Here is a 27,665-nt window from a genome sequence, read left to right on the forward strand (position 1 = left end):
GGGCATCAGCAAATACAATGTTGTCTGCCTCTCAGGGATCTCCTAAGTCTCAGATGATTCAGGTTTTTCTCAAACACTGATGGTACAAGGCATCAGACAGCCTGAAGATCAGACCTCCCAAGATGTCACGTACTGGAAGAAAAAGGCAAACAAACAAGAAGAGTCAGAAACTAAGCTAGAGAAAGAAGAATACGGAGGAGCAGGAACCACTGCAATCAAGATGTAGAGAGAAAGGCAGCTGCAATTACAGAGAAGAAAGGAGAAAGGCTTGAAATACGAATCCTTCAGAGGAAGAAAGGATTTGGTTGAACTGCAGTAAAGATTAGGAGCTTGTCAATACTCGGATCCTGAGGAAAGTCAAGACAATTGAAGAAAGATGTGAATTCAAAGTTAATTCTTAAAACATACTAATCTTCCAAAGCATGCAGAGTTAAGCTGATATAAGGCCACGTCAGAATTAGATCACTCATACAGGGATCAATGCACTTTAATTAAAGCATAGTTGTAGGTAATGAGTCTTACCTATCTATGTCCTGGAGAACAAGGACATGGTGATATAGAGAAGAGACCTGAAAAAGTTTGGTTGGCAAAAAAAATGGTAAGACTTTGTCCTAGCTGACCAGATCTTTGACATCCTCATCTGCACTCAGTTTCTCCAAAATCCGTATAGGTAGGAGTAACATTTGCAATTGCCCGTAAATTGTAGAAGTTTCTTCTGCAGACTCAGCAAGAGATTACATCCTAGAAGGTTCCTGTAGATGTTGTGAAGATCACATTGCCTGCTGTGGCTAATCAGCTGGATATCCTGTGCATTACTACAGGAAACAATGAAAGCAGCAAAGGCATTTCAAGTAAGAGCACAGGATATTTCACCTCCCTTGTTCCTGTTAGTTAAACATTTAGCTGAGGCAGTAAGACTGCAGGACTTTGACACTCATCGGATTGTTCCTTCACACACGAACCCACTTCCCATCTCAATCCTGCCAGCAGTGGTTTGCAAATTCCCCTAATTCCTTTCCAGCTACCCATATGCCATCTGTACACACAAGGTGTTTGTCTCCTTTGCTCCTTTCAGACAAAAGCTTTTTGAGATGTTTTTAGACTATAAACTACAAGAGCTCACTGAACAAATAAAATAAAAGTACCTTTTCTCAAGTACCTGTTGTTGAATTCCCTGATAAGGATAAAGCTAGTACAAACAACTGCCTGATGTGGGGTAACTCTTCCCACCACTTCCAGCCAGTCTTGTCTGGAGTCTTTGTTTACCCCAGCAGAAGATGGCTCCAGCCCTACCAATGGAGAATTCAGTCCCCTGGAGTGCAGGTGTTGTACTCCGTAAGGCATGCAAAAATGCTGAGGTCTGCTGTAATTAGTTTTTCGATCAAGTCTGGCAGTTTAGTATGTTTTATGTGCAATGAGTAACAAAAATAAAAAAATGTGTTCTAAAATTAAAAGGAGTTGAAAAAAAACCACCAAAGCTGAGAAATATTTCCTTATCCCTTCTTGTTTCACATTGAAGAACTACCTCTGCTTTTGAACTGGAAGTACGGACAGCACTTTTTTGGCCAGCTCATAGGAGAGGTTTTTTTGGTTCAGACCCTGTCAGTGCTGTCATCCTGGCTCTGAGGGTAAACTGGACACAGACCTCTGCAGCTGAGCTGCAACAAGACTTTTTCAGAAAGGGAGGCATCTGATGTTGGCACAGAGCTGCCAGGTTGTGTCCTTAACTATTGCTTCCCAAAACACCACTGTATGGGAAATAAAGGGAAAGAAGCTGTGAACAATGCATCTTTGTGTCCTACTGATTTCCAGGAATTTTCCTACTGATTTCCAGCCCCTGGCTGCGACACAGTTTTCACACACCTCTCCTCAGCACATGCCCAAGCCAGGTTTTCATAAACGAGGGCTGCTTTGAAGGCTCATCATGCCACATGCAGGAATCCCGCAGGTTTCTGCAACTCTTGGGGATCTTACAAGCTATTAAAGGCAATGGGAACTTTCTTCTATAGAGTCTGCAGTCAGTGCCTATAGCTTTTGCCCCTCTCAAACCCTGAAAATTACAGTATTGTTACTACTGTAAAGTAAGCAGTTTCAAAGAGCTGCAAATTAGCTACATGAGACTGGGTTGAATAATACCTTCCAACTATTGTGAATTCCAGTAGGAAATTCTTTCCCACTAACTGACTTTATTTCACAAGTGTTCATACCTTACAATGGCTGGCTGCAAATATGGTTTCTACGTGAACTGAAGAACTAGGGTTTTTTCCTTGACAAGTAATTATCAAATATTTGGTAAGGAAGAGAGATACCACTTAGCATCAATTTAACATATCTACTTTACCTGGAGGCTATATCCTGTTTTTGAAAGCAGGTGCAAAATCTTCATGTCCCTAACATCCATAAGGCTACCTGATTCATTTGTGAACATCACGAGAAAATATTTCTATTTACAGCTGTTATACTCCTTTTCACTTTCTATACAGAGATACTCCAGTCAATGAGTTCATTTCCTGGAATATTCGATAGGAACAGTAAGTATTACTTTGTGTGAACTTCATATACATTGATAAGGTAAAACAACAGTGAGTCTACATCAAACAAGGGAGTGAGTATTACAAGACCCTAAAAAGCCGAGTCTATTCACCCTGGCAGAGCCCTGTGCTGACAAAGCCATAGGGCTTCTGCACAAATCACCAAGCGCCAATTGGTAAACCTCTGCCCACTGAACCATGATGATGCTCCCCTTGTTTCTACACTCCAGTGCCTACATACAAGGGCTTAAAAACACTGTTCCTTGTCAGTTTCCTCTACAAGAGCACCTAGCTGGTGAATGTACTTGCAGCAAATTTACTGGACCAATTCCCAGCTCTTTAGCAGATTTTTTTTTTTTTTTTAACAGGGTCATTGCTAGATGTGCTGGTGACTGTGGAACTATCCTTAGCCTATTCAGAGCATCTTTCACTTTTTATATTTTTTTTTTTCTCAGTCAGCCGTGATTCAGTAGCTTTGGTTCCTACTTTCAAATACAATAGGACTGACAATCAGATATGACTTCTGAAAACTGTTCTTTTTTTTTTTAAAAAAAAGGCCCACTGCAGATGATACTTCTTTTCCCAGTGAGTCTGGTTGCTGACAACACCCTAAATTTCTTGTATAAAGAATCAAACTTCAATGTCACTGCTCTTCATATTCTTCAAGAGTTGTAAAAAACTATTTCCCAAGAGTCAAGCTCTTCCCAATTTCATCCTCATGCTGCCCTAGCACTCCTGAATTTTTAAAGTTATTCTTATTTCCTCTCAGAAATACACACTCGCTGTCTCAAAGACCCACAGAACTTGAGATGCTTTTTCTTTTTTTTATTTTGCGTTCAAATATGCAAAGCAGATGCAGATGTCTGCTTGTATTTTTCAACCATCTGCTTTAATAACTACAGGACGGACTCTACACTGACCTTGCTTTCCCATCCCATAGTCTATGAATAAAGCTGTTTAAAACATGACTTAAATCCAACGACTAATTTGCAAGAAACCCATCACTAAACAGGCCTGGAGTCTGAAGGCACACATTAGTTTCACATGCTGTCTGCTCACAGGGAATCTCTCCTTGTTTACTCTGACATACTTGACAACAAATGAACAGTAGCACCAAAGTCTAGAAACACTTTATTTCTTTATTCATCAAGTCATCTTTTGTGTTAAGTGGCAGCTGACAAGAACATACACCTTTTTGAAGATAACTTAAGATTCACCCGAAGATTGCTTGCCAGCTAATGCAATGCATATTTATACCTTTATAGAAAAGTTTTCCTGTGTGCCAGTGTTGCTAACTCCTACAATTTTTATCACAAGGCTATATAACAGCGGGTATTTGCACTGATGCTCTGGCTTCTGGAATCACAATATTAAATGAATTTCCAAGAGCAAGAGAACTCTTTGGTCCCTCTGTTCGTGTTGCAAGCTTCCCCTGCATCATTTTGAAGACCTGATCAGCTGGCAACACTGTGTCTCTGTATTTCCAGGGACTCCCGAAAAACAGCACTCTCCTCTGAGTGTTAGGAAAGACTCAGTGACGTAAAGACTCAGTGACGTATTTCACCGCCAATTGTCAGACCAGGGTTAAGGAATTCAAACCACTGATAAAAAGGAGTTTTTCGAGCACCACTTCTTGCAGACACAGCAAGCTTGTTCTGGCCCTCGGGCAGAGCTCAGCCCAACGAGCAGACCCAGGCGAGGGCAGAGCGGGCTGGCATGGCTGCACCAGGTTGCTGGTTCTACCTGATACCAGTGGTCCATTTTGCATCAACACAAGTTGTGGGATCTGGTTAAAGAAAAGACCTGTGCTCCCTGCTCTTGCAAGCGAAAAGTAGAGATGTGTGGTCTGCCCTTCAAAAGTGTGCGACACCTTCCAGTGCCGCTGACTGCACCAGGAACTCTTGAATGTTCGGCAGTTCTGAAAGTCGTGACATCTCCCTTAAGCCTCCACAAATGCAAACAAAGCTAAACCATAAGAGTAAGCCCCTGGAGAAGATAAAACATTAAAATCTCTTTATTTGTAAAAGAGGGAAAATTATCAAATGCATCTCCAGTAGAACATTCCCTTTAGCATTAACCTTTATTATTAAGCAAAACAATAAAACTGCTCCTATCTGCACTAAAAATACAGAGCAGGCAATTAATATTACACCTCTTCATGTCCATATAAAGTAATATTTTTTCCATTTTGAAAAAACTAGACAGTATATGTAACGGTTAGCACCAAGTCATGATGACTGATGGGATCAGAATGAAAGTAACTGTACCTACAGTGCCTTCCCTGCCAGTCCAATTCTCCCATGTACAGCCTATAAACAGGTCTCTGATAATTAACTCGCATTCCTCTTCTACACAGTCGTACAAAGAAAAATCATTTAGCTATATTTCCATTTTAGTTTACAATGTCTAGATCAGTTCTCATTCATACTGAATATAATGAACTACCAAGAAATAATTACATAGATCATCCTATATAACATACATCTAACCTTCAACACCTTTCACCTAAACACAAATTTTAATGTCTGCAGATTTTCATAATCTCTCTTAATACAATCTGTTCTTAATGCCAATTTCTGAACCTGTAATGTTCTAACACAGAAGATACAAACATAAGCAGCACTTGTTTCCATTTAATGAGTGTGGCTGAAATGAACATCTAGCCTGATGGTCACTACACATTCAACAACACTTACCAGGATTGTGAAAAGGTTACAAAAGAGATCAACTCTCTCAAGTATCACTTGATACCAGTAGAGCTGCAGTCCTTTAGTTCTTGGGCTTGAAATTAGCACTACGAAGTAACTATGGGAAGTCATGAATGATTCTGCTATATGGAAAGTCTGTGTGGCACATGGTTATCTCAACTTTTCCTTTATTATTTTGTTGACCTGACACCAGCAAAGAGCTGGGCTCGTAACATTAATTTTTCTTCATTCAGTCTCCATACAAACCTCCACCTGTACCTATCCTGTTGAACAGCAGACCAAGGCACATGTCCGAAACTCTCCACACCACCAGAACATTGGAATGGACATACTGGCCATTACAACCAGAGGTGCACCTGCCCTGGTATCCCATCTTTAGCAACAATCAAGAACTCCAGGGAAAAGCCATGAACAGAAGCAGCATTACTGAACACTCATAGCATTTCACATATTTAAACTGTATTATGGCTCTGTACCATTTTTCACATAGTTTTGTGATATATCCAGCTTTAGTGCTTTAGCTACCTAGAGGTGGATATAGAGGGAAGAAAGGAAAAAAACCCCAGTACCTAATTAAAAATTATAAACCCAGTCTAGGTTTTTTTAGGCGAATTAATGCTTCACATTCTGATACCTATGTAAGTCACACAACTAGGAGGCAAATAACATGTTTCTCCTTGGAAGTATGGAAATCTCCTGCTCTGCATACTGCAGAGCACTGATGCTTGATAGGGAGCAGTGAGTGAGCAGGTACAAATCACCTGAGGGTCCAGCCATCTGTCTCTCACCCTACCAGATCAGAGGGTCTCAGCTTTAAAACTATTTTCTACCTCAGCAAAAAAAATGTGCTTTACCCTTGGCAAATGTATGTCTGGATAGAGCACTCTTCATTTTCTGGGTAAAAAAGCAGCCTTCCTATCCTGGGCTGGGTTGTTGTGGGGTTTGGGTTTTTTTGCCTTCAGGAAAATAGCAGCTGCCTGAAGCTGTTCAAGAAGGCTGAAATGGTTAAAGTAATCTTAAGGGAGAATTAAGAAGCAAAGTGCAAGTAAGGTGGTCAAAAGTGGGTAATAAATGCTATTTAACCTCTGACTGTCATTCATCATGGACCTCACTGAACATGTGTGGCATATACAAAAACATTATTAAATTTCAAAAGGACTTTCCCACATGGCTTTTTTTGCTTCTAAATTTTAGGTTCAGTCTGGGTTAAGCTTTATTTTTTTTTTAATTACATTGCATTATTTGGCTTAGAAGGAACAAAAGAATATTTTACAAACTTTATTTCAATGTTGATAAAGCATAATACAAACTCAGCAATTGCTTACCAATCTCTTCCCTCAAGACCACCCTGAAACTCTAAACAAGTCAAAAGGGCCACACTGAGAATAAATATCAAAGACATTGCCAACTTCATCTTTCTATTTAATTAGCAGACAAGCTCATTAGCAGAGAGTATGCCTGCAGCCCTTGCTCACATCAAGGACTGTGAAGTAGGCTGCAGTCACACATGAAGAAAGCCATGTGGCGCTGGCAGCACTAGCAGTATATGGCAGAACTGGGGACAGGGAAGTCTGTCCTCCTAGTGAAGGTGACGCTCTGCAGCACACTGTGCCATCAAGTGAAATTTGGTATCTTTGGAGGGGAGCCAAACAATGGATTCAACAGCACAGAGCACGACCGGCAGAGCACATCCTTGCTCCATTAATCAGGTATATTTTCTGCACAAGGGAGGAGCGGGTGGGAAAGACAACCCATGTACTCAGCATCCAAATGCTGTTTTGTCCCACAGAGCACCACACTGTGAATAAACCAACAGAGACATGGGTGGTAAACAAACACTACCATCAGAAAACATGCCATATATGTGTGTCTGGGAGGGGGTGAGTGTCTGCATCTAGTCTGCACGGGGTGTGTGTGGGGTAATTTACAATGCAGCCATGGCAGCCTGCTTCTGCGTTCAAACAGCCTGTCACCGAGCAGGCTGTTTATAACTTAGTTAGATTTTAGTACTTGTTCAGCACACAGCAGCTAATACTCACAAAGTGCTCCAGAAACTGAAAGGACTGTTTGTCTGAACTAAAGGCAGTTCACTACAGTCTCTCCAAGCAGGAGCATGTCCACCTAATTATTGCTGTGACGTTGTCCAGCACATTTTAGCTTAAAGAACAAACAAAATCTTTGTTCACAAAAATTTGAGGATTTCTTCAACTCTTTTCTATGGAGAAAATAAAATTGGGGGGGCTTAAGGAATCACAGCTGTTACTAATCAAATTTATTTAAAAGAGTAACATGAAACAGCATGTTTGTGAAAGTTCATAATCACAGCAGAATTAAATCATTTTTACAGAGCATTTATTTGAAAAGTTCTGTACACAAACTTTGAATATGGCAGAGAGTATTTCCCTTGCAGTTTAGGTTTGATTTCGTTTCTGGAAACCGCTATAAAACTCCTGCTCGCTTGCAGCAGGGTTCTTTATTTACACTCGGGTTTAGTTTTAAAACCTGTGACAAACACCACATTGCTCATGTTCATCACGACGCAGGCAGAGCCACCACACATATTGCCCTGCCTCCTGGTGCTACCCGTCTGGCCAGCATGCTGCACTCCTGGCTCGCTCCGGCGCAGCCAGCTCGGCCGGTTTTTCCTCTGCAGACATCCAGGTCTGGAGATAGAAAAGAGTCTTTGAACTTCATATGCCTCCTGGCACATCAGCAGTTACAGTCACAGTGTGACAATCACACCTTAGAATGATGATCTTTGCGCTGATGTTATTCTTCCCCTACTACAAAGACCAACCCTATTCTTGTTGCCTGCACAAAGACAAGTCCTGGTCATCTCAGCAAGAGTTTTGGCCTTCTGCCTTCAGAGCCACCAGCTTCTCCCTTTCCCTTCCCCTCCCCCCCAAAAAAAACCCTACCTTCAAAAACACAGGCTGCCATTTTTTTAAAAAAGTGTAATATATAAAAATCTAACTTTTAGGGATTTTAACCTCCGTGTTGAGCCAGGCTTTTACTTCCCCACTGAGGCTACCAACAATTTTCCAAAACAGTGCCAGGTGCAGGGATTTTTTCTAAAGGAAGTTTTACTAGTTTGGTGGAAACTGGCCAAAAGCCATGAACTTGTTTCTGACAGCTGACCAGCCAGCTGCAAAGGGTAGTACCAATGCCCTTCCCTCATGACCGCAAACACGTCAACTCACAGTTGGCCTGGCAGCAAGAAGATCATACAGCCATGAGCAGCTTCCCTCAAAATGCACATATTGCAAAGCTTCCTTCCACCTCTTTTCCCAAGATTTATTACAACAAAATTGGTTACTGCACTTCTTTTCTGTGCCTCTTCTCTCTGCACTGCTACGTGTCAATCTCTCTTCCCCATGGAAGAAAACACCTTTCCAATTCAATCATTCAAGATGCTTCACAATGATGGGAAACCCTCTTCTTTACCAATAGCTCGTGAGAGAAGTCGAAGCAGTCTCGTGAGATTTCCCAGGGACAAGGGGGAGGGTGTAGGGACAGATCAGAGTCCCATCTGGGCTTTTTTCCTCCCCCACCTACTGAATTCTGTATGATGGGTAAAGAAATCAGGCAGACACACAAACGATGTCACTTGCATCTCCCCTGTGCCATCTGTTTTTTTCCACTCCAAGCTTCCTATATACTTTAGACAGTGACAGCTCATCAGAAAGGAATCGTCCCACGGCATAGTGTCGGTTTGTAAGGTAGAGAGCGCGATGAAATACAGCACATTCATCCTGTCCTCCCCTCTACCTCAGCGCTTTGGTATCCCTCTGTACCAGTATGGACATATACCTACAGCTATTCCCTTAAGTCCTCTGTTTCTAGAAGCCTTCCACCCCTCAGCCTCAACCTTACAGCTGCTTTCCTTCCTCCCTATAACCATTTTTTCTTTAAAAGTTACTCTACATATCTGTGTTTGTCCCACCACTTGTGGGGGTAGTTGGGATCCAGCAAGAGCTGTATCGACTCACAGTGTCAAGGTTTATGGGTTTCTTGTTGACCTACTCAGTCATGATGTCATCTTTTCAAAGATAATGTTTTTGAGATACCAAAAGCACTGATACACCTCCATAAATTTAATTTCAACCTAATTAACTGGGGAGCACCTATTAAAAACATTTTTCTCTTCATTAAACCTAACATACATTAACCTAACATACCAGCTTTCTGAAATATTATTAGCACTTCATAGACACCACAAAAATGAAGTAGACAAATTCTCTATTACTAATTCTCCTCCAATGTATCCTTCAGCAGGACAACACACCTTCCCATTTTGTGCCTGCTGAGTTAGTGCTGAAAATATGCATTAGGTATGAAGTACTGGGTTCAAGAAGAGGGTTTCATTTAAAGTGATTAAAAGCAAGGATTTTTCCTGCAGTTAAGGGAGACTTCTTGTCCTTAATTTTCCATTTAGTCTTGCAGCTTCCAGAAAAATGTTTCATCTTTTTATATCTCACACTACAACACAGAGTTGCAATGGAGTTTAAAGCAAAGAATGACAGCACTGACTTTAAGACATCCTAGTGTTTTCCAAGCCAAATCCACGGCCAAAGACAGTGTCCTTGTTTCACACCTGTTGATGCCAATGGAAATACTGCGTATGTTCCCAGTAGATCACAGGTTCTGTCACAAGAGTGTAACATAATATTTTATGGAGTATCCCACCTATTTCTTAAAAGATAATCTAGTTAGTATGAGCCGCCTTGTCACTCAGTGACACCTCTGTTTCATCGTAACTTGTTTCACCACAGAGTTGGCAGAAATCATCTTTCCTTGTCCACATTGCCGAGACCTGAGCTGGAGCTGGCAGCGTCTCCCGAGCCAGGGCTGCTGAGACACCACTCTTGGCAAGATAGCTTGATGCTACAACACATTCCCCATCTCCTTGCACCCTGTGCTGGTTGTGCTGAAAGTCCAACGCCCTCTCTGATGTACAACCTCCCTAATTTCCAGGCTATTCAGTGAGTATTGAGATGGGCTTGGGACAGATACCTGCAGAGTCTGTGGTTTGTAGTGAGAAGAACTGGAGGCTTCCAATCTTAACTTCTCTAAATCTGAACTTACTAGCTTGTACAAAGTAGAAATCTACATAAACAAATGCCTGGTCTGAAAAGTCTGGTTTACCAGCAGGTAACAGGTGAGAGTGAAGCAATCAGGCAACATTTTTATTTGCAGATGAATTTCCATGCATCACCAATGTATTTCCAGAGCATCACCTTCACAATGTACCCAGGAAGTGAAAGCTTGGAGTCTTTCATAATTATTTTGGCATGTCTGATTTATTGAGTTGTTTCTGTTCTAAGTCTCCGGACATTTTAGCCACAACACTTTGTACACACACACAACTCCCTAATTTTTTTTAAAAAGAAGTGAGACTTGATCAGATGAGACTGAAGAACCAAGTGGTTTCTCTGTGAACACATCACCCTTCTTCTACACACAATGCCAGCTGCTTGGCAGCAGCTTTCTACCCAAGGCTCTGCCTAAAACCACCTGCAAGCTTGCAGATCTAAGACTGAGGTGTGGATTGAGCACAGAGCAAAGGTGTGAAATGGGGTCAGAAGCAAGCATCTGTCCATAGAACGATCCCAGGATGCAAATACAAACACGCCGCCTTTTCGGAAAGGTCTTCCCCAGATGGGAGTCCACTGTACCCCAGCAAAACGGATTTGGGAGAGGCACAAATTTAAAGCCACAAGGGAAGTCAAGATGCCCACAAGCAGCACGTGGGCATAGGCATCTTGACCAGCCAGCTGTGCCTTTCTGCTGATTTCTCAGCCTGTGTAGATCTCAAGAGATCAGCAGAAGTGTGAGCAGAATCGCTCCAAAACATATAAAACTCTCTCCATGGGCATCTTCCTTTGAAGTAAAACACACACACACGAAAACCCCAAACAAAACCAGAACCAAACCCAAAACCCAAACAAAAAACCCCAAAACATGCTAACCCCAGTAAATTATTTTTTTAAGACTTTGACTTGCGTCCTTAATGCAAAAGTAACTCCTGGACGGCTAAAAGAACCACTTCCAGAATCTCTATTTTACCTGTTTTGGATGTATATGAATATTGTTAAGAAAATGAAGGCTGAAAGATGCTGTATCTCAAGCAAAACACGAATGAAATGGTGTAAAATAAGCACTGAGTTCACATGGGACTGATCTGAGGAAAAATCCAAATCCAAATGCACACTATTTCTCAAGAAGTTAAAAAAAATGATTGGAAAATTGAAAATTAAAATGGCCTTAGATTTGTGGGTCAAACCCATTTCTAGTTGACTTCTAAGTCACTTTTAAAATAACGAATTACTTGAATTACTATTTCTTTATTCTTCTAAACACTGGGACAATGTACAGCTGCTGTAGTCTATTTTTCTACATCTTGCAAAAACCTTATATAATTCTAAGTTCTGGAAGTTCTTTAAACATAAGAGAGTATTTAAATACTCTTTTGATCTACAAAAAATATACTTCATATGAGCAAGGGGAAATAGTAGAACTACTGCCAGAAACTATTTAATAGCTTGAAGCAATTTCTACCCTCTTGTTTGAACAGGAGAAAAAAAATATTGTTTAAAGGACATGGAATCTATCTTTCCTTCTCTCTAAAATATCCAACTAATTTGCCTTAACTTAATCTGTGCTTTTAGCCTCCCTTCCCTGTGAGTATTAAAGAACTAAGCAGTAAGGAGCTCAAGATAGATCAAGCGAACGTTAACCTGGGACACAGTTTTGCTAAATATGCACAGCCACGGTTTCTGCTTAGTGCAAATTGTATTATTTTGTGTTCAACTGGTTGCACTTGTATAGTTTGATTGTCTTATCTATCCTGTAGGGCTGAGCAAAACGGTGCAACCACTGAAACTAAACATGAATTTATTTTCTGTAAAAGCAAGGCTGAGACATGAAAGCTGTGAAAGAATCTTGTTAGCAATTCCTTGTGTAGGCAGCATGTCTCACTTTCATCATATGCATTACGGCCTTTACTCATTGCTGCAAATTTACTCTCAGAGCTTTTCTGCACATCAGTTTGGCTAACCCACTTTCTAATGTCTCTGTCTCTGCATAAGAAAGCTGAAAACTATATTGCTTCTTATACTGCAAACAGCAAGACAACACATGCACGCACAAAACCAGTGCCTTTGAAGACCGTGGCTTGTGTCCATCATCTCCTGTTGTTGTTGCATGTTTATCATTACTGTCATTATTATCGGGATGCCTGAAGCGTCTGCACTGAGATTCGGAAACACAAGAGGGCAGGCTACATGCAAAGGAAAAAGCACAGTGCATTTTCCTATCAGGTTTCACCACGTAAATAGCCCAGTTGAACAGGCTGTCGGAAAACTTTAAAAGAGGTGATTTTCTCACTTTCAGCATAAAAATATGTGACCAAGCTCTTCCTCTCTTTCTCTAGACAGTATACTATTAGTTATAGCTGTACTCCTGCATTCAGAAACTGCATCAAAAGGTGAAAGGTCTTTTTCTCTTGAAATCTGTGGTAATTTCTAAGGCCACTACGTAACGGTAAGAAAAGTTACTTGCCCTCTTCCAGGCTTTGACATGCAATGTAATGAAAATGCGATGGATTCTCTCTCAGTAAATTCCATCCGTTGAAAACTTAAAGGCCCTCCTCCCATAAATGTATTTTGGTAAATGTGTGTGTTCATTATTACACAACTGTTTTTAAGCACGGGTAGTTATAAGAGCATGCTGCCATACGAAGGTTGTCTAGAGAAGCAGGCAGCGTAGCTGTGAAGTAGCACTCCAGACCTCTACTAACATGTTCTCTGCTGGTTTACTGTTGAAAAATTTCCAGTACTAGACTCTTTGAAGCTAAAATATCAATTCAGTGTACAGATGACGTAACAGTACAATGCATTCTTGATGGTTTTGGTACTACTTTGCTCATGAGTTAATTTCCTCCAAAATTTTTTTATTTCAGTAATTAATGACTCCTACTGAAGTCAGTCGTTATGAACGAGTCCGAGGTTAGCTTTTCTAGACAAATCCCATGCCTTGTGAAATAAATACAGACATGCAATCTGAAGCAAAACTGTGTCCTCATTTTTCTGTTTGATGTTAACAGATCAAAAGCTAGATCCTGCCAACCCATATTCTTGTGCCTTGGCCCAGCGCCTCTGCACTTACCTATGTGAGCAATGTAACTGGTTCTGATGACAGATTCATGTAAGCTAAGGCTACCTGTTTGAATAGAGGTTTACAGCTGGGAGTCCAGATATTTGGATCTTGGGAGCCTGGCACAAAGAAGTAGGTCAGGATTAGTCCTTCTAAAAAACCAGTGGTGTAAGCCTCTATATAGGTGCTTCAGGTTTTGAAAAGTTCTTTCAGTTCTTTAACTGTGACAACAATGAATTTTTTCATCTGTTTCAAACTAAAACAGATTACTGACCATTTATGGGAAAAAAAAAAAAAAAAAGAAAGTCTAAAGAATTGATTTGCTATTCAAGGTAAATCAATGCAAGGATTCTTACAGACCTCTTCTCTGACATTAACAGTCATTGTACGCTCTACATTTTCCACCCTTCTGCAGCACATCACCGGCATTTAGTTGCACAAACGTGTTACCAGAAAGGGCCTGGCTAACATGCCTCTCTCACATAAACAACACTTGAGTTGGGTGTTACTTGGGTTTTTTTTGCAAATGGTGTTACCTGCAGGATTTCAGCTATGCAAGAGAGCTTATGACATAAAAGCAGATAAACACAAAACCAGCTGGTCAAATGTAAAGGGTGCACCAAAAAGGCATGAGAATTTGTGTGTCAGAGAACTTACTTATTCCACACTTTGCCTTTTATTTTCAAAGTTTTTCTCTGATAGATACTTTAGCACATGTATCTTAGTAGTCTAAGAAAAGTGTTCTGACAAATCAAAACTGCATTATTCTCACAGTCAGCCAGTCAGTCACCAGCCTTCATCTCACACCTTCAGGCTATTAGCTCCAGGTTGGCTAAATTTGCCTTTTGGACTATACATGCTGTTGAACAAGAACAGGATCTTTTTTTTTTTTTTTTTCCTTGGGAAAGGAAGTGTTCTGGCAGTATCTCTAGGTCTTATGCTTAGAACAGGATAAAGCAAAAGAGACGACACCACCCTACAATATACGCATCTCGTGACGGAATTAATCAGTGTATCTGAACATGCTGAACTTCCCTACAACAGAATTAAAAGGAAACACCTTGCAGATAATAATAATAAAAAAGTGTAGTAGCTCATGCAAAAATCTTTCCTCTTCCCACAACAGCTCTTCAAGGATTCAGTTCTTAATTTCTTTTTAAAAATAAATAAATTCCTATTCAAATTCAAGAATAATTTCACCGGATAAGGAAAAAAGCATCCCAACGAATCACTAGAAAAAAATTTGTCTTCTTACTTCTTCACAAAACCTGAAAAGCCTCTCCTCTTTAATTCCTTTCCAAGAACAAAAAACAAAACAAAAAATTCTGCACATTTTATTTCTGTAAAAGAAAGTCTTACTGCATGGACACACTTCTTAAAAAACACATAATACAATCACCTTCCTATAACAGACTACAGCAAATTTAAAAAATCAATTTAACTGTAGTCATTTCTGACCAATATGGCTAGGATGAGTAAGTTGTAATTGCAAAAGCTGCGCATTTGTAATTAGTAAGTACAAATTATTCAAAAGCGGAATGGGTTGAACGCTATTAGAAGTTTATACACATAGTACCAAATTCTGTTCATGCAGAAAACTAAATTCAAAAGTTGATCTTAATGCATGATGCCCTTCTTTCATTAGAGAGCTATGATGAAAAGCCAGTACTATAAAGACTATGACCTAAGTTAAACTGCCTGTGATTCTCTCTAGGTAATAAAAACGGCATTTTGAATCAAATACCAGACTGCATTTAGCCATGCTCATGGAGTGAAGTACTACGCAAGAAAGATAATCCCATGGGACTCAACGTCTACTTTGCCATCAGGCAACAGACACCAGGCTGTACCCTGCGTGTAGGACAAGTGGTGGAAAAGCAGCTCCAGATGGCACAAAAGCATTGTGTCCCATCTTCTTCCTTGTTGTGGTGTTTTGGGCCAGGATGTAGTAGTATCCTCCTGGCCCTGCACTTCCCATGCAGACCCAGGCATGGGGGCCAGGGCTCCGGTTGCCCTCCCGTCACTCCTGCCCATCCACCCACTCCAAAGGACCAGCGGGCAGGGGTGTACTCTGCCCACACGCGGGGACCGGCTGCAGGCACCGGGCAGCTCTGCGGCTGAAGAGGGGACAACTTTCCACTCTCTCAGGTCCCTTTGTGAGCATGCAGCCCAAGCTGTTTCAGCCTTCCAGGTATATTCAGGCAGTAAGATGCTATTCAACATGTGCAAGATTTGCAAAGCAAACTCCGTAACATTGCTATTAGGACACAAATATAACAATTACTTTTCCTGAAATGACTGTTTTCTTTCCTTGATGAGATTAGTGCATTTGATGCTAAAATTCAGCTGCTTGGGGATGGAGAACTCTTTTGACCAACCATAAATAAACTGAAAGATCGATACTTGACTACAAATGGAGTAAGGGCTTGCTGCTGAGGTGTTCAGTAGAAACTCTTCTTTATTCTCCAAGATACTCCAGGATTCTCCAGGAACAAGACTTGGCCTCTATACTGACTATACTATCACTTATCACTCACTTCTCTGTATCTTAGAGGTAAAAAATAAGTAATAAGCAATAAAAGTCATCAATTAATGCTAAAGAAAGTACTAAAGATACCTTACAGAACTACTTAAATTAATTGATACACAGAGCAATTCTATACCTAACCTGAAACTAAACAGTGCAATAAATTCTGAGAAGAAAAACACAACTGAATTTGCACCTCTACAGCTTTTGACCTAAGGTATTTTTCCACTCTAACAATTTTCTTATGCAATCACCAGCTCCTTTCCAAAGGGAACTACAAAATAATCAGGGCAAATTATTTTGTTCTATCAGACTGTCAATCTGCTAGATACATGCACATTGTGAGTTTAACAGGAAAAAGGCTGGGATTAATTTCATGTAAAATATGCGTATACAACAGAGTATGCAAAAGCCAGACTATAAACCAGAAACTTCCATACTATATGAGAGTATAAAATTACAAATACAGATTTTCTGTGCATCTACCAGCAAACAAAGCTTTGTCACCTTTAAAATTCATGTGAAATTTTTGGACTTTAATTTGTTGAGTTGGTAGGGCTCCTGAGGGTGGATTACACCCTCAGGCACGTGTTCTCAATCTGTTGTTGATCTCACTTGAAAAATTGACAAGATTGAGTGGTAAAGTCCCAAGCTGAAGATCTGAAACTCATCTTTGAATGCAAGCTAACCATCTGAAAGTAAAAAAGTGGCTAATTTTCCACATTAGTTCCAATTATACAGAATTTTTTAATCTAAACTGCACAGTTAGAATTTTTTAATCTAAACTGCACAGTTTTTAACATGATTCTTTCCTTCATCTGAATATTCAAGGCTTTTTTTTTTTGTGATGAGAAGATATGTTACAAGCTTATCTGTGCAAGAATCAAATTGCTTTATTAGAACTGGAGGGAAATCACTTAATTCTGGAGACATTGTAAAGTGCAAAAGAAATGAGATTTAAATATCTGCTAAAATGTGTGGCTTATTCCGGCTCACACAGAAGCAATGAAAATATTTTCTCAATGGGGAAGGAAAAAGGAGACCATGAATTGCTTAGTGAAAGGTGTTTGTGCACTATTTCATAGTATGCATAACTGACAAAAAAATTAATATTCTGTACTACACTGACATGTCAGTCTTCCAGCTACTTTCCTGTTAGACCTATTTACTACTTTATCATTTTTCTCATTTGTCAAAAACCGTATTTGACTACTCACAGCTCCACATTCCTGAAAGTATGTATGTTTTACTGCTGAATTTGTGAACAGATATTGACACTTTATTAAAAAATACTGCCAATGACAACGCAGTGTTGAAAGAGCACTAGTTCTGTCTGAAAAAAAGGTCTACTTCCCCTTTTCTACTTTGCAATTCAAGCTGCTCTGCAGCTAACAAGAGGGTACTTATTGTCATTTTATTAAACTTAAGGTAACAATAAACATTAACTCATTCTCAAACATGATGTCATGCTGTATGTAGCTAGGTTAAAAGAGAATGTAAAACAAATTACCTGGATTGCTTAGGAAACCCTAAATACCCTAATTTGCCCGACCATTTGTCAGCAGAACTAATGAAAAGCCTTTTTTGCTCTTGCAATGGGTAAAGGTAGCCATTAGTCTCTGAAGTGTACAATTTTACCAGCAAGACAAAACAAAAAGCAAATCTTGGGAGTAAACATCAGCTGGACGTTCACATAACAAGGTCCAGAGAGACATATCCAGAAGTTTCCTCTTTTAATCCAACTCTGAATAATGTTGGATGCTGTTCTCTGTTCCTTCAGAGCTCTACTACTGCCAAAATAACTGCAAGGCTTGCAAGTCCGAGTATATCTCAAACCTTTCCCAAGGCACCCCAACACTATCTGAGGCACTGAAACTATGGCAACCGAATAAGAAAGCAGCTTCCATGATTAATAGATGAAGATCCCAGCGACAGTGCCTAGCTAGGCCATAATTCAGGAATGCAAGAGGAATTAGCATAGAATCCATCTCAATCTACCAATAAAAAGTAGATTTTGAAAGGCATCAACAAAACAGCAATTTTTTTTCAGCTAAAAAAAATTTTCTATAGAACTATAAACTGTTCAAATTCTCATTAACATTTCAATGCATGGCTGCCCTGAGTGCAAGTAATGGGTAAATGTTCATGAACGATGGTGCAGGAACCAAGGTAGCAAATTTCCCATCTGACTATCAAAGCCATATGTAGGAATACTCAATATATAGAACATCTGAGTGAAGCTGAGCAGGCAGAGATAAGAAAGTAGAAATAGTGTTTGCTGCAGTCAGGAATATATTTGGACACAGTTTTTCCCATTGTGCTGGGGATTCATATAAGAGAGTACTTTTTCCATCCGCTAAACTGGAACACCCAACCGTATCTATTATATACTCTACATATTTTCATTACTAGAAGGCCCTATGAGTCTGTCAGGGTAATTGCAAAATTGATGAGGGTTAGGAATACCTTTTTTTTTTTTTTAAAGCACAAAATCAAACTTCTGCTATTACCTCCAGTAAAAATACTGGTATTATAGTCCTCATTCACTAGACGGACTCGGATTAAGGTGAAAGGGCATAATAAAAATACTCTTTATTTCTTTCCACTTTCATAAACATTAATTTTTCACTAAAGACAATTGGCTACAGAGATCATGAAAGCATAGGAATGCTTTTTTTGCCCGTATTACACAAAGGGTATAACCCTCCAGTCAAGGCATGACTTTACCTAGGGAGGGTGATGAAGAAGGAGCCAACGGCTTCCCATACCAAGGACAACACATGTTGGTATGGGTATGTGCTGCAATGCTGTGCATCTGCCCCCAGAAACTCTTTAATTTCAGCATTGCATGAATGTTGTAAAACTATATTTCTGTAGAAAGTTCCTCAGTAGCAGTTTTGATGGTAGCTAAAAAAAAACCCTCTGAAAAAAATTGGCATGGTGTAGTCCATGATATGTGAAATTCAAGTGTCTAGTATAAATACTCTATATAGAAATGCCTATTATTAACAATACTTTTAGAGGAAAGGTCATCGCTGAATGTAGTGAATTACCATATGTCTTCACTCTAGAGATACAGCAACTGGCAGTTCCGTTAATAGCTGGTTTATCTACTTCATTTTACATCTCTATTTCAGCCACTAAAGAAACACTTTGGGGCTTGGGGAAAAATTCCTTTCTACAAAAATGACTCTGTATTCACATAGAGCAAAGTACACCCCTCCTTTTAGCTGATAAATAACTATACAGTTCTATAGTGAGAAAGACTTCCAAGAGGTTTTGCTGCGAATTACAGAATAATTCATGTTGGGTTTTTCTTGGTTTCTTCTTCCTTTTTGAAAGCTGTTTTTTTGGTGTTTGTGTTTTTTTTTTTTTAAGTGATATCTACTTCCTTTTTTTATTAAACTATAGCTAGAGCTAAACTTTAGATTTCAGAGGGCATCCGTCTGGCAGCCTCATTTATGTTCATCTGGTGCATGAAAGCTGAGAATACGATTATTTTATGGGGGGAGGCATAGATCTCTCATCCCCTTCCCTATTTCCAGTGGCCCTACTATTAACTGTTAGCAGCCTTTATAAGTCTGAAGTGACAAAAGCTGTAAATGCCTCTATACCTGTCTTTCAATGAATCCCTCCTAAGACTTCCAGAATACCCTGATGTTGTAGGTGCATACCTCTTTTCTTCTTTTTTTTTTTTTTTGTTTTTTTTCGTCCCTCAGTTCCCATATCACATTTAATTTTGAATCCCTCCACATCTCCCCGCTGCTAAAATAGGATAGGGAAACAAACAGCTTGGGAACTCCAGAAGATATGCGGGACGTGCAATATGTATAATTATAACACAGTAGGTGGCACTCTTCCCTTTAAATCCTGAAGCAGTGCCTTGGAGCTGTGCTGCCATGCTTGCCACGTTGCAACCGAGACTCAAAACCAAAGCATCGTTCACCATGGACAATTAAGATCCCTAAACGCTGTATAAATGTGAACATTCAGTTATTTCCATGGCCATAGGTAATGGTTTAGTTGTCTCACAAGACAGCACATAAAGAAAACAAAGACGTGCAAACTCCGGTCTGCCAGGTTTGCAGGAACTGAGGAAGTCCACTTCTGCCTTCACAGACCCTACGCACATCTAAGCTGTTCCTCATTCAAAAGACTGGTGCGACAGACCAAAAATTAAAATATTCCTATAGAGAATTGGCAGGTTCAGGCCCAGGTTTTCCCTCAGCCGCTGGTTTCTGGCTTTGAACACTGTTCATAGTTGCTGTATGCTCTTGGTCAGCAGTCAGACTCCATGCTACTATTGGCTTTATCTTACTGCCAAAATGATCTCCGTGCACGCCTAACCCACCTCAGAGTAATCCTGATACACAGAATTAATAAGTCTAAAATGCTTAAACGCTCACCTCTTATTTTTCTGTTGCCCCGTCATGACAAACCTTGTCACAATTTGTCAGGCGTTGCTCCACAGCACACAGACCTAGGTCTGACTTAACACTGAAGGTCGATGCAGAGCAAATGTACCTGCAACGTAGCTTCAGTCCTTACCAAGTATCGATTCCCAACAGACAACAGAATTTTCAGATTGGGGCCTAAACATGAAAAAAAAGTCCCTATTCGAGCAGTATTTCAGCAACTGCTTTTACTCTTAGAAAATTACTCTGGCAAGCAAGGCTTCGCTGGGTAATCAAAGCTTACTCAGGTGAATGAGACTGGGAAGGACAAGGGCTCAAGATTTACCTCCTCAATAAATTAATAGTTGGACGTAAAATACTGCAGCATCTGTATTAAATTAGGATAGTGAAAACTTCTGCTTTAGTATGGTTCAACTTTTTCTGTAGCATATGCTGTGCCTCACAGAGCTGAATGTTATTTTCCAGAATTTACCCAGTTGGTTGTTTTCAGCACTCTGCTATAGTGTATGGGAATCAGGTACTATACACAAAACATTTGTTTGGGTAGTGTAACAATGTGTTCTTGCAAACAAGCTGGATGCGAGGCATGTATTAGCTCAGGTCAATTTAATCCTAAAACATTTTATGTCTCTCCTGCTGTAAACCATGTGAACTCCTTTCATGTGTATTTATGTATAGCTCTTCAAAACAAGATGACAAATTTCCCCTTCCCTTCACAAAACATGCACAAGCAAGTTCACAATCGCCTACTTCCTTTTTAATGCAAACAGTTCTAGTTTGGATTTACACAGGTCATTAATTTGATCTCTGTCCTTTTTTTCTTTTTCTTTTCAAAAATTCAATGAAGGCAGCTCCTCATCCTTAGCCCAACCTATCTCCTTCTTCAGTCTTCAACTCCAGTAACTGTGATCCTCTATTTACCAACATTAAGAGGGGACTATGGCTAATATTCACTTTCACCTTCAAGTAGCTAGCGATGTTAGCTAGTTGTGTCTCTCATAGATGTTAGTGTCCAATTGTTTTATGGTTCAAGTAGTATGAGTTCAGTTGATAAGGTTAGTTTTGCCATTAAGTAAGAATGTAGAGTTTTAATGTAGACTAATAGAGAATACACAGAACATCGGTGACAATACCATTCATCTTCCCTGAAAGTATTCACCCATGCTACAAGCATTTGACTCCTACTACATGAAAAGCAAACATTGCAAATATACTTTATGGTATTACTTACTATTTTAAAATTCATGTAGCATTCAGACAGAAACCTTATCGGGGCATTCTGCTTCTGAACTAAACTTCCATGAAAGCCAGAGATTTTCTCCAGTGAAGAGTGGCAGAGAAAGAAGATCAACATTTTTATGCATAGGAAGTTGTTTGGTTTTAAAGAGAGTTAGTATATATTCTCTTTGTCTTATACCTTATGAGAAGCTACCATATTAAAAACACATTCCTTTTAGATAAAATTATACCCTAGACAGTGTAACGCCTTGGCAACTGTACTTTTTTAAGAGTGACAAACCTTCCTGATCTTAGTGAAGCTAGTATTTGCCTTCCACCACATACGAGGCAATTCCACGAAGAAAGGGATTTGCTGGAGCAGACTCAAATTTCCTCACAATACACTAGATTAGTCTTATTTAACACCCCCCCCCAAAAAAAACCTAACAAAAAAACCCCAACAAAACCAAACAAAAAACCCCCCAAACCCCCACCAAACCAAGAAAAACCCCAGAAGTTAGCCAGAGCAAGATCAGTTTGCTTTCCTGATCTGCAAACAAATGGCAAAGGAAGCCATGAACACGATAACAGCTGCATAAATCTTACTCTGCGAAATGCCACAGACTCCTCAAAATCTGTGGAGCCAGACTCCACTGGACTTTATCACGTTGGTGCCAAAGGATTTACCAACCAAGTAAAGATCACTTGCATGAGAATGGTTCACTGGATGACACTTGGATTTAATGAATACAAACCAAAACCAGTCACTTAACTATTTTTTGCAAAGACAGTGGGACAATGATGCCTCTAGCTACTATCTTTGAGATTAACTTAATAATTAATATCATTGCTGGATGATACTAAACAAAAGTTAGCAGAATCTATGCCAAATAATAAGCCACCGCTTGCAGCCCTGTGACAGAAAACGGTTGTGGAGATTCAGCTCTTCGTTACTTGGAACACCTGCAAGCCGTGTGTGCCCCTTTGGTAGATCAAGCATTCACCTTGCAGAGTCAGGAATTTGCGTCTTTCACAATTTATCACAGAGCTGACAAAAGCCTTTGTTTTTGCAATTCTATTAGTAAAATAATTTTCCGTCTACAGCAGCTAGAGATCCGCGCTGTCCAGACGCTGGCACAAACGCGCGTTTACAAACTTCAAAAGCAGCAATTAGCTCGGGAGAGGAACAGAAGAACAAATTTCCCTCTGAACAAGCGGTCAAGGTTAGAAAAAGACAGAGCTATTTGCCTAAGGAAAACCCAACAGTTACCGTCTTGCGACTCACCCTGGGAAGAGCCGGGCAGGACAGAGGCAGTGGCGGCGGGCAGAAGGGCATCTCCGCTGCGACTGACCGGGCTCCAGCCTCAGCCCCGCTTCCCCCGCCAGCCCCCCACCCGCACGCCGGCCGGAGCCACCCCCGGGAAACGCCTCCCTCGGGCGGGAAGGAAGGAGGGAAGGAAGGAAGGAAGGAAGGAAGGAAGGAAGGAAGGAAGGAAGGGGCGGTGGGACGGCCGAGCCCTCGCAAGAAGCAGGTACTTTCTCCACGCGTGGTGCAGGAGACACAAACTTTTCGCCGCCCTCCCCGTCGGCGGAGCGCGGGGCGGTGCTGACCCCCAGCCGGCCCCAGGGGCTGCCCGAGCCTCCCTTCCCTCCCCCCCCGCGCCTCGGCTCCGCGTCCCCGGCGCACCGCCGCCAGGAGCACAGCCCGGGTGGGCGTGCGGGCTCCCGGTCCTGCGGAGCCGCAGCCGCGGCTGCTAACGCACCTTGCCCTCAGCTGGGACCCTTCCCTGCCCGTGCGTACATGGGGACGGGGTGTGTTATGTGTGTCCGGGGAAATCCCTCCACTCCTCAGCGTCCGTTCCCCTCAGCAGCATCCTGTCCCCTTCTCAGCATCCCTCCCCACCTCAGCATCAGCGGCACGAAGGCGCCCCGCTCCCGGCCCCCGCCCGGCCTCCCCGCGCCCCGCCACTGGCCTCCGGGCTCCCCGGTGGCGCGGGGCGTGTGTGGGGCGCCGCCAGCCCGCAGCCCCTCTGGGAAAGCTGATCGAACAGGAACTCCTTTGTGCCGACCGGCCCTTTAGAAAAACTTTATCTTTTTCCGCCGTTTCGCCCGGCTCCCCCGGGGCCGGAGAGACGAGAGGGGCTGAAGGAGCTGCGGGGCGAGGGCGCGGGCGGAGGGAGAGGAGCTGGGCTGCCCCGCGATGCTCCCCGCCCGCCGGGGCCAGCCCGTCTGTCTGCGCTCACCAGCCGGGGAGAAGGGGTTGGCAGAGCCACCGGCCCGCGGGGCAGAGGCTGGCAGCGTCCGCCAGAAAGGGGGCGGGGAGCAACCCTGCCCGAGAGCCACCCTTCTCCCCGGGGCTGCGGGAGGGCAGCCGGCACCCCCCTTCGCCAGGGCCGGGGCGGAGGGGAAGGCGGCCGCTGTCCGCGGGGAGCGGGCGGGGAGGGGAGCCCGCGGCCCCAGCCCACGATCGCGAACAAAGCCCACGGCAGCGCCGGGGGCTGCTCTGCGGAAGAAGTTTCCTCGGTTCCCGGCCCCTTCCCCGAAAACGCAACCCCAGCCTTGGGGGAAAAAAAAAAATACCCTAAAAAAAATAAAATTAAAAAAAAAAAATCAACCGCACCCCACTACCCCGCACAGAAGACAGCGGGGTTACGCCTCTGCACGGAGCGCCCACATTGTCCCTGTAACAAAGACACCCCTCCCCGACCCAGCCCCACACGGTGTCCGGCAGTCCCGGCGTGAGCGGGCGGCGTCCCCGGCCCCAGCCCCGCCGGCGGCGTCCCGCGGCCGCCCAGCTCCCCGCGGCGCCCCGCGGCCGAGACCCCCTGCCGCCGGCCCGCTGCCAGCAGGGCTCGGGGCCGGGGGAGGCGGAGAGGAGCCCCAGCGCCGCGCATGCAAGCCGTGCCAAGGGGCTAGGGAGGAAAGCTAACACGTTAAGCAGTTGAGGGAGGAGGTAAAGAAAGGGAAAAAAAGAAAAGAAAGGCGAAGCCGCGAGATGCCTGGAAAGTGGCAACAGCAAGCGCAGAGTGTGCACTTGCAGGCGGCTCTTCTCCTCCTCCCTAGACGCTGCAAACGCTGTCGAGACAGAAAGCAGCAGCCGACCTTAAACCACACACCATCCTCGCTCCTCCCGAGCCTGCCGGGGCGACCCGGGAGCCTTCCTTTCCGAACAACCCCAAAACATCAGGTAGGGATACGGACGGGGGAGTACTGTACCTTTTCGGTGCATGTATCTAGGCAGCTAGAGGACAGAACTAGCTGATGTAGTGTCCCATTTAGTAATCCATTTAAGGGGATCTCTCTGGGAAACTGGAGCCACTCTCTCCTTTGCAATCCTTTGTCATTACTACATGTGTGCTTCCCGGGGGACGAAATATTTAATATTTCTACTTTCTGAATTGCAAATGCAATTTGTTCATTTCCAATGACGGGCGAAAAGAGGGGAGGGAACAGAGAGAAGAAGAGGAAAAAAAAAAAAAAAAAAAAAGCGTGAGCAACTCCTCTCCGGACTCAAATTCCACTACGGTTCCACTCCAGTAAGTCCCCTTCAGTCGCGCCTCGGGAGGAAAGTCATTTCGGGGGAGGGGGGGGCTGGTGTTGTCTCCTCGTGCTCCCTCTCTACCAAAAGTGCTCCCGGTGCGACGGCTGCTTCAGGAAAACTCCTAGGCTGGAGACACTCGCCGTGCCACGGCAGGAAAGCGCAGTCTCTCCTCGACCCGGGCTGCCGGGCATTGGACTGTGCGCAGTGAGGACCGGGGAGCCGCTGCTTCCCGCTGCCTGCGGCCCTGCCTCCCCTCGGCCCTGCCTCCCCTCGGCCCTGCCTCCCCTCGGCCCTGCCTCCCCTCGGCCCTGCCTCCCCTCGGCGCCCGCCGCCCGCCCCCCCGCCCCTGGGACGCGGCTCCGCCGGCGGAGGCGGAGACAAAGCCCGGACTGGACCGCGGCGGACGGGTGCGCCCCGCTCCCCGCCTCTCTTCTCTCCCCGCCCGCCACGACAGGCGGAGCACGTGCCCTGCAGCCCCGCCCCGCCGAGCGGTGGGCGGTGCCTCCGGGGGCGGTGCCGGCGGCTGAGGGGCGGTGCCTGGGCGGTGCCGGGCGCGGCGCGGGGCGGGGGCGGCCGGTAGCACCGAGGCGCCGCGTGTCGAGGCGGGCGGGCGGGGGTGGGGGTTGCGGTGCTCTGTACCGGCGACGCTGCTGCCAGCGACACCGCTCCGCCGGTGCGGGGCCGGTGCTGAGCGTAACCGGGCTTTTGTCGAGCAGGTGCAAGCGGAGGGGGCCCGCTGCCCCCAGCCCCCGTCTTTGTCCCGTCCCCCTCCCAACCCCCGCCCCGGAGCTGTCGCCGCTTCCGACCATCACGGTCATTCTGCGGGGCTCGGAGAGGCGGCCGGGAGGCGCGAAGGTGGGGGTACCGAGACGCCCACGAGCGACCAGAGGAGCCCGGACCGCCCGCGGCGGCGGGGGCGCGGTACCGGGCAGCCGCCCGCAGCCCCCCGGGGGTTGCGCGGCTCCTCCGCGGGCAGCGGGCGCGGCAGCAGGGGCCGCTGCGGAGCCCCGCGCACGCTGCCGCCGGGCAGAAGGCGCGGAGCCGGGCCAGGCCGTATCCCCCGTATCCCCGAGGGGAGCGGGGGCGGGGACCGCAGCTGGCGGCTGGCGCAGGTCTCGGTCGTCCGTTTGTCTTTTCCCCTGTCCCTCCGCCCAAATCCCGCTTCGGTGGTCGCTGGCTCCGCTAATCCCTGTCTCGGAGCCGATCCAGCCAGAAGCAGGAGCAAGCGGCCCTAATACATTAATCCCCCTCTCCCCGGCCCCGCGTCGGGGCCCGCCGCCGGCGGTAATCCCCCCGGCGGGGCCCCGGTGCGGCGGGGCGATGCGGAGGCTGTCGCCGGGACCGCTCCCCACCCGCCGCGCACGGAGACTGAGCCGCTCGTCCCGGCTCCCGCGCCTCCCCCCCTCCCCGCCGCCCCGGGACGGCGGCCCCGAGAGCGGGAGGTGCTGCGGGACCGCCGAGCTCTCAGACCCCGCCGCGGCCGGGCGGACCTCCGCCGCTGCTGCGGGCGCGGCCGCCATGGGGTCCGACCCGACCGCCCGTGGGTCCGCCCCTTCGCGCCCGTGGGGCGCCCCCCGCGCCCCGCTGACCTTTCAGAGCATCGAGGCTCGGACGGACAAGCTGCGGGAGCGGAGAACTACATAAAGCCGACAAAATAGCCCAAAGTCAGTGAGCTGGAAATCCGTGTGCACGTTTCTTTGGTGGCGGCGGCATGCAATCCCTCAAGAGTTTTAGCACTAATTTCCACCCTCTAGATCTCGCCGGAGTAACGCTGCAAGGACAGAGCCTCTAGTTACTTCAGCGCGAAGGTATCTAGTTTCCAGCGGATTCATTTACATGTGCAATTGCTTTAACATGATTTCTTTTTTTTTTTTTTTTTCCCCCCCCCCAAACCAGATAAGTGAAAGGACAGACTGCAACTAGGGGATTTACTGTCAGGCCACGAAGTGTGGCATTAACATTAAAATAATTACTTGTTTATGACAGCTGGGTTTTTGCCTTTTATTTTCAGATAATGAAAGGACTCTGAGAAATTGGTTTTTATTTGGTATTTGATTTGGGATCTAAAATTACACACTCATTCAATTTCTAGTTGTTAGATTACAAGGGAAAACATTCATCTGTATCAAGGAGAAGTTTCTTCTTTCCTTACAGACAGTTTAAACTGAATGTATACTTAGGGTAATTTTCTAACCTAAGGAACTGAGACTTAATATATATTTTCTTTCTTTCCGTGAAAATCTAAACCAGAAATTACTTCTGCACCAAATGGAGTAATTGCTGGGGACAGATAAATTTTAGTGAAACAAACTTACACTAGATCTGAAAGCAATTAAAGAAGCTGAACTGGTACAAATAATTTCTGGGTACCCAAGCGTGTATCAGGGGGGTAAACCAGATGAATGTACCTTGATTTGCCAAGACCCCTAACCTCATTTCCACAAAGAGGCCCCTGATCATCTCATGCTACTTCTCTGTCTGTCAGGAAGCGAGAACAGAGACTGAACACAGTCAGGATTTGCAGGAATACCCATTCAACACTACCAAAGGCTGACATTCAATCATTACGTT

The 27,665-nt window shown here is 44.2% G+C and overlaps 1 protein-coding gene across 9 annotated transcripts in view; it reads right to left on the reverse strand.

The window, feature by feature from the left end:
* Positions 1–26,809, reverse strand: part of SEMA6A (semaphorin 6A) — a 117,086-nt gene extending 90,277 nt beyond the window's left edge. For 3 of the 9 annotated variants that reach the window (XM_075739458.1, XM_075739455.1, XM_075739450.1), the window contains exon 1: positions 24,770–25,371. The gene's annotated coding sequence lies outside the window, so the exon portion shown is untranslated. Of the gene's footprint in view, positions 1–22,838; positions 23,099–24,769; positions 25,372–26,683 lie in introns of those variants that run through there. The other 6 variants (XM_075739454.1, XM_075739452.1, XM_075739453.1 and 3 more) reach the window with 4 other exon arrangements.
* Positions 26,810–27,665: the final 856 nt, after the last annotated feature.

Source organism: Balearica regulorum, chromosome Z (genome assembly GCF_011004875.1).
Source record: "Balearica regulorum gibbericeps isolate bBalReg1 chromosome Z, bBalReg1.pri, whole genome shotgun sequence".
In the NCBI taxonomy this organism is placed as follows: Eukaryota; Metazoa; Chordata; class Aves; order Gruiformes; family Gruidae; genus Balearica; species Balearica regulorum.